The 8,544-nt window shown below is 38.3% G+C and overlaps 1 non-coding gene across 1 annotated transcript; it reads left to right on the plus strand.

Annotated features, from left to right (window-relative positions):
- Nucleotides 1-8,083: 8,083 nt before the first annotated feature.
- Trnas-cga (transfer RNA serine (anticodon CGA)) lies at nucleotides 8,084-8,158 on the plus strand. Its single transcript has one exon. It is a non-coding gene; the product is annotated as a tRNA-Ser (tRNA).
- Nucleotides 8,159-8,544: the final 386 nt, after the last annotated feature.

Genomic DNA, 8,544 nt, shown 5'->3' on the forward strand with positions numbered 1-8,544 from the left:
AACATATTTTTATATTTCGAAACATACATGAAATCACCTACACTGCATTTTCTGCTTGTGTAGATCTACCATCTTAATATGACTGTATGCGGTATTTAGAAGCCCATCAATAGGTCTCATCTTAATCGTAGAAAGTTCATTTTGATTATGCCAGCCAAATGTCTAGCCCTGTATATAAACACTGATGATTAAATTGTATCAACATATGGATTTTAGTGGTTCTGTTCCCATGCTTTCGTGTGGGAGAATATTTAGTAGTGACTTATTCCATATCTCTCCATTGTCACCCTCCATACTTACTGTAAATCTACTTCCATAATAAACTGCATTGTGATGGAGAAACAATAGAAATTCCAACTGGTCAATACAATTTAAAAACTTTAGAAAAATTTGTTCATTCGAAAAATCCGAATATTCACATTAAAGGTGATGAAATTTTAAATAGTGTTAGTATTGAGAGTGATGTTAGGGTGAATATGGACATAAAAGATGGTAATTTTGCAAGTGTGCTACAATTTAATAATCAAATTGTTGAAGCTATTAAGAGGATTGTTGGTAACGATGTTCCTAAAATTATTCCATTCGAATTAATAAATATAAGTTTTAATCTGATGGAATGTTTGTTAAACATACTGATCATTTTCATAGAGAAACTAATATTATTACTTAATTGAAACCAAATGCTGAATTTGGAAGACCAATAATTCACGATCCACATTATCCTGTAGCTATTCCTATTTTTGATCCTATTCAAGGTTTAGAAATCACTATAACTGATGAAAATGACAATATGATTGACTTTAGTGGTGCTTGCGTAGCAGTTGTTCTAAAAATGTCTTAATGAATTTTATACTTAATAAATCATCAGTTTTACTCATTTATTGTGAATGAGAAAACTAAAAATAATTTAACAAGGACACAGAGATTGAAATAAATATTGGTGATGGATGGCTTCATCCAAATAATACTTAATTATACATGAAGTTTAGGATTGTTATAGATAATCCTGATGGATCAGAATCAGATTATCCAACATATGATGGAAAATTAAATAAAAAATTAATCGATAGTTATGTGGTAAAACTGATTTTGTGACTGTAAAGAAAGGAAATAATATTTTATCTAGAATCAAACATCCTTTTGGTTCATCATTAGCTATGTTATATTTGGCTTCATCTCTGCTGATAAAATGCGCTTATAAGGACATATTCTTAATAATGAAAAGCTAAAGAATAAGAAAAATGAAGTGCTTTATCCATTATCAGTGCTTGAAAGGTTATAAAGAAATAATGTGGGAAGGAGATTTAACTGTAATTTTTACACATAATTCAAATTCTGGAGATAAGGTTCTTAGATGGCCTGCCTATAATGATGCTGTTGTTTAAATAAAAGATACACTTCTAAAAGAAGGTAAAATTGTGATAAAACAGATGGAAATTCGTGTTCCTGTTGTTAAACATGAACCAAATTACGAGTTAGAACAATAAGAAAGTATCTGAAAGATCTAAGAGTTTCGATCGATTTTTATGAATGACAAGCAGTAGGAGTTGCAGGATTGAGTGTCAAGAAAAATTTTGGACTTAATAACACAAATTACTAAATTCTGCAGAAGATGATATGCCATATTTGAAATTTGTTACATTTCAGACAAATCGTAAAAATATTCAGTTAATTGACTCTTCATTATTGAACCACGTTCATCTACAAAATATACACTTGAAAAATGGAAGAAACGAAATTTTACGCACAGGAAATGTGAAATATTAAATCTCTAAATAATTTTCTGAAAGATTCAATGCTTTTCTCGATTTTAAACGAGTTACAATACCCAAATCAGACACTGACATAGCTCCATATAATTTCATTTCAAATCAGCTGATTTATGTAATAAACATGACTCATAGAAAGGATGTTGTAGCTTCACAGACAATGACTATGAAATTTTCCTCCATTATTAATTAAAAAATTCCTTCAGATACTTTAGTGTATATAACAATGTATGACAACAAAAATTTAATTTACAATGCACAGCACATAATAGTTACTGAAAATTTTTAACTATATAAATAAATAAACAATTAGGAAAAGTCATAGAAGACTTAACTTCCTGTTTGCACTGCCTTCTGAAGTAGGTTCAGAAAGAAAGCGGAAATCAACACAAAAAAAATTAGTGTGTCAATTAGAATATGTTATCATTTTGAATTTTCAAGACCGGTTAATAATTACGTTAAATCGATGTTTGTTCCCCCACAAATTCACAGAAAACAGCATACATCTTGCCTGTGTAAGCCTTCCCACGCAACTGACAGATCTGAGATATTACGGCTCGTATTTATTCGGCAGCTTGTGACCTCTAGATAAGACAATACTGACCAAGTACAACACTTCTGTTGAGTGCTGGCGTCAGAGGAAATGAGATAAGGCTGTGCACTGAATGACTCTGCTTCCTCTTGTATAGACACTCTCTTGCGCCGTTCATTAAGCAGTTCATAGCTACATTCAGAGATGGTACTAAAGCAGTTGCCCTTTAGAACAGCATGGGAATATATTTCGATTTTAACAGAATGAGGAACATGTTGCAAGGAAACATTACATGTTATTTACATTTAATATCTTTAAATACAATACGGAAATGTGAAGAAAATAATCTATTTACATCCTAAATAAACTGATGAAAATATCATTTTCAGAATGAACTTCGTCTGTCGAATACCAGCTACATATGCAAGTTGTGATCGAAAACGTTTGCTTCCAGAATGCTCCAGGCCAGGAGTGGGCTGACCACCCAAGCAATGGGGATAATTAATCATCAAGTCGCTGCTGATCGAGCTCTGTCCCTCAATTAAAGACAGCAGGACCAGAAGCAAATAAGGACAGCTGCTGGACTTCGAGATGGACTTCGAAGAAACCCGGAGGGTCGAAATGAAATAAAGAGAGTAAACACTAAGGTAAAGCCCTCTGAGTTTCCTTCATCTGGCACCGAAGGTTTTAGGACTTCTTGCGAACAAATTTTTTATTTAAACTGATTCCAACTACCCAGTTAAATAATAAAATACACTGAACAGGAGAGCCGGTAAATTTTTAATATGAATTATTCTTTGTGAGAATGAATTACATCCTTTTCTTATGTGCACCTTTTACAAAACAAATATGAGATTTATTTTCTTACATTCACCTTTTGTAGGAAGAAATTATTATTTTTACATAGGTAAAACTGATAAGAAAAAATATTCACTTTTATTAATTTTTCTAAGTAATTTATACCAAAATAGGCGTTTTTTAAATGAAAATACCTAAAAATTGTACTGTAGTAGAAGTATTTATCTGGTCCTGCATATCTTGGGTTGGTCCTGGCGTGAGCCTGGAAAAGGCCAGGTGAACTAGGACTGGTTAAATACTTCTACTCATCTGTCACTTCTTTGTCATCCTGCAAAACTCTTTGGGCTCCTTTATGACAAAATGTCAACTTCAGCAACTGTTGTTGTACGTATAATGAAATGTTTGATTTGTCCGTCGGCACTGTTGTTCTGTTTTGCATCAACACTACTACCACTGAAGCACTGTTTTGAGTTACTCGTCGACTACGCAGTTCAACTGGATTCCATAGCCTCGTGTTGTGCTCAACACTGGCTGCTTTCAGTCTTGCCCCTGTTGCCATTAGCAGCAAATACTGTTGTTGCATGGTAGATAATATGTGGGGCGTCAAATGCAGTAAACATCATTGGCCTTTTGCGACCTCGCATTCATGGGGATCCATGTTAGTTGACAATCTACAGCATGCTTTATAGCATAAATTTTGTACATGAAATTCATAAACGTGTGTTCTTGTAGATGCACACACTCTTAAGTTAATGTTTTAATTGTTCCAGGGGAATCATCCACTGCGACTTTAGGATCCCCCAGCATTACTGGTGGCGAGTCAACATTCCTGTGGAACTAGGCAGAAATCTGCATTGACGTACCACAAAGTCGAAACCATTCATACGTGATAATATCACTTTAACAACACTAGATTAAGGATTGGCTCTAGTGTTGTTTAAACTGTAGTAAATGTCAAACAACATATTTACCGCATCATCTGGCTTTCCTTCACCTCACCTGTCTAAGAGCCACGCCTGTGGAAAAACTGTACTGTTTATCCGGCATAGCCCCCCCGGACATCCGAAGAGATACAGCAGCACGGAGTGAAATGAAGAAGGCATTAACATCCGAAGCCCACCCACTACATGGCCACCAACCGGCACAGCAAAGACTTGTGTCTAGAAAGAGCTTCCTTCACAGTACAGAACCACTCGCTGACACTCCACATCAACACCGGGAGAAGAGATGGCAGGTCAGATGCCAGCATCTGGAGGAGTGGCTGATCTCGCAAGAAGTTCTGTCCCCAGGCCACACAGAGAAATGGTCCACATGGAAATCACTCAACCGCCTGCGTTCTTCTGTCACAAGATCCAAGAGTAATCTGGAGAGTTGGGGCTTCCAGGTGGTCTCTCTCCAGTGTGACTGCGGAGCTGCCGTGCAGACATAAACACATCTACTACAATGCACATTTCCTCCAACTGTGTGCACCATGGAGGACCTCGTAAACGCTACACAAAGTGCACTGGACGTTGCAAATTTTTGGGCATCCATTGTATAGATTAAAATTACATTATGTTTGACAACACAATCTGTCTAATCATTTATTTCATTCTTGACTAGTTTAATTTATAAACCATAATGGTTCATTACTGGGTGAACTGTCAATACGCATTATTTGCAGCAGTGTAGGCAACTTGAAACAACATCACTGTATAAACGACCAATAAACTGGCCTCTACTGCCAGATCATCATCACAATGATCAAGGTTATGATCATTTGTGAAGCAATGGTGCTACTGTTAACTTGTGAAAATGCAGTGAGTGTCCACTGATGTGTTGGCCGTTACCTATTAAGGGTGAACAGTAACTGTTCAACTTTGGTGTATTCAAGAAAAAGATCCTCTGGATATTCCTGAATATCAATGACGATTCAGCTGGAGGATTACGGGTTTTGATGATGACGATGACGAGCAATTTATGGCTGCCTGTTCCATGTTCGAATGGCTGACATCAAGAAATATTTGTAAAGTTGTTTTGAATATTTACAGGAAACTCACTGGAAGATGTTGTAGTTTGTATGCTGTCGACTATCACTTGTTTCAGGCACAGCTTATATCATTGCTATGCGATATTTCACACAGCTCTAACTGGCTGCCTCAATTGTTTAAGAATAATGTGCTCCTTTTTATGTGTTAGCCCTGCTATAAATATTGTGATGCGAAAGTACGTTGCCAAATTGATCGAACGCCTCCTATTAAAATGCTCTGTATAAGTTGTAAAACGGAAATTAAATGATTTTTCTGCCCATTGCATTTTCTTTTTTGTAAATAATCGTGTATGTAGATACGGCACCTTAGCAAGTATGTGATAATATTTAAGACCCTACCAGCTAAGCCGTAGTCGTTACATCTTTTATCGTCTCTTATTTCGTATATTAGTGACAAATTGACTGTGTCTCACTCGACCCCTTTGTCCATCCATCCATTATGAAGCTGTGTGCACTGTGTGTGGCTACTTACCAGGTCCCCAGTATGACGCACGCCTGCGGCTCTCAACGTACATCCGTATCGGACGCTCATCCACATATGTTTGACAAAATGGGACACAGCATTGGAGGATGAGGTGGCGGCGACAGCGGAGGCGGCGGTGGTAGCTTTATTGTCGTTGTCAGTGGAAGCGGCGCCTCGCTGCTTTGTGTTTTTCACCGGTATCTGCATAGGACATGAGGAGTGTGAAATAGCAACATTTTGTAGGAAATATATTGTGCTTTGTACATTTTTGTACACACGGATTTCATTGCATACTGGCAGCCCAGAATTTTTTAAAATTCTGCGTTCTGTAAGCCCTATATTGCGCATTTGTCACATTCAGAACAATAGGACGCGTTACCAACATAGAAATTCTGTCAGCGAATTCAGCCCCTACAGATTTGAGAGTTTCTGCGCTTACACATTTCGGTACAGGGGGAACAGAGGCATAGATGCACTGTTCTAATTAGTACATAGTACCTCTATTTTTGCTGAAGCAGTAAACAGTCATAGTATACCACTCTTAGATATTAGTGACAGTGGCAGAATCTTCGTGTGGCGCTTGATAATGTGGAATACAGATCATCTAAATTCACAACACATGAATGTTTTAAGTATACATTGGTGCTCCATGAAGTTAATTCTAGTACTGTCTCGCCTTACATATCATTTAAATGTCTGTAGGAGTAGGGGATGGATCATATTTTATCACCATTTTATTCTGTATGTCCCATCATACTGCACAGATATTCGTACCATGAAAAATGAAGTTTGGCATTAATGTGGTGTGTGTTTACATTTTCAATCACCATGGAAAAGTCACTATTCGTTGCGAAGCCTACATTTACGCGTTTCGATCTACTCGCAGTAACGTTGTGTTGGCGAAAGATAGCATTCTTGGGGGACTTGCCTGCAGCTCTGCGAGCTAAGGTAGTTCCAATGGAATTGGCTTTGGCAGTGATGCATTGTAGTCGAACGACATTAAGTCCGATGAATCAGAAAGACCATTTGAGGGTAGCTGCTCTAGTAGCACAGACAACCGTATGTAAGTGTCCTCATCCAGCAGTTCTGTAACTACCAATTCAGGAATGTGGTCCACTGCTGAAATAAACAAAATAACAAATCGTAATTACAATGCAATATATATTTATTAATAGCAATATTATTAATGATAATATTAACAGGTACTTACTTTAAAATATAACAGTCTTATTCTTCTTATGCCTGGGGGCCCCTGCTGGTGCTTCATCCTTTCACTATGAAGATCAGACCTCGAATAAGGGGGGCAGTTGGATTCATAATTCAATAATTCAATAAAGGTGAGGAGAAGGGAGAACACGACTCCTATTGGTCTAATCCTCCTGGTGGTCCAGGCTGTGGGGGGGGGGGGGGGTGAAGAGGGATGTTTGTCATGGGTGACCTTCATCAATTGCCAGTATCTCCTCAGACGGGGTGGAGGGAGGAGAGTGGGTGGTGACCTGAATTATATGTCGCCCAAGTGTGTAACCTGACACTGGAAGCCCTTCTCTTGTGACATTGAGGTAAGGCCGTTATCTGTCCCAGTATGTCAAATGATAACATACTTATGTGACAGCGGGTGTAATAATATGCAGTTGTTGAAGGACAGAGGTAAGCAGTCACTAACCGCTAACACTCGGTCATAGAGAAGCAGTGTTACAACTGCTCACGTTGTAGTACTTCATTCTGAGTCGTGGTGCTGTGGATTCGTGGAAAAGAATATAGCTAATATACCAATACGATAATAGGATTAATACCACGGGAAACTGTCTAGCGGACTGAACACACTGTCAGGAATTTCAACTAGAAATGTATTAGTGGCAGCGCGTCGTGAACATTCTGTTGTGTATCTTTGTGGGTCGCTGCATGGTAAATGAATTAATAAAATGACGTTTGGTAGTGAAGTGGGACGTTGTAAACAGGGACCTTTCTGATCGCATAAGAATGTGTTCTACTAGGCCTGCGTGCACAGCACAGTGTAACAACACAACACCAGATGTAATAAAAGTAAGCGAGAAATAAAAGGGCTGTAAACTAGGGCTTGAGGAAGCGAGTAAAGAAGCTAAGCGTACATGTAGTAGATGTAAACACTATAATTCGAGTACAAAAGGATTACTGCAGCAAGAGAGTGGTTAAAACGAAATAACATAAACAATGAAACTTCCTGGCAGATTAAAACTGTGTGCCCGACCGAGACTCGAGTCCCGAGTTCGAGTCTCGGTCGGGCACACAGTTTTAATCTGCCAGGAAGTTTCATATCAGCGCACACTCCGCTGCAGAGTGAAAATCTCATTCTGGAAACATCCCCCAGGCTGTGGCTAAGCCATGTCTCCGCAATATCCTTTCTTTCAGGAGTGCTAGTTCTGCAAGGTTCGCAGGAGAGCTTCTGTAAAGTTTGGAAGGTAGGAGACGAGGCACTGGCAGAAGTAAAGCTGTGGGTACCGGGCGTGAGTCGTGCTTCGGTAGCTCAGTTGGTAGAGCACTTGCCCGCGAAAGGCAAAGGTCCCGAGTTCGAGTCTCGGTCGGGTGCACAGTTTTAATCTGCCAGGAAGTTTCATATCAGCGCACACTCCGCTGCAGAGTGAAAATCTCATTCTGGAAACGTAAACAATATTAAATAAGCGGTTGTATTACCGTTAAGACACTAAAAATCATAATATACAAACGCAAGAGTTAAGGAAAATTGCCTAAAAGGCAACATGATAGAACACACAACAATAAAAAGAAAAAAGACAAAAATACAACTAAAACACCGGATACTGATAGCATACACAAATATATGTAAAAGTTAACCAATCAGATTACGAGAAGTAAAGGGTGGGAAGAGAATGATAGTAACCGTTAAGATCGATAATCATGTATGGACTCGCCTTTGAGAGCAAGAACAAAGTCTGAGTATGAAAAGTTTGGTCGTGAT

This window comes from Schistocerca nitens, chromosome 3 (assembly GCF_023898315.1).
Source record: "Schistocerca nitens isolate TAMUIC-IGC-003100 chromosome 3, iqSchNite1.1, whole genome shotgun sequence".
NCBI classification, from domain to species: domain Eukaryota; kingdom Metazoa; phylum Arthropoda; class Insecta; order Orthoptera; family Acrididae; genus Schistocerca; species Schistocerca nitens.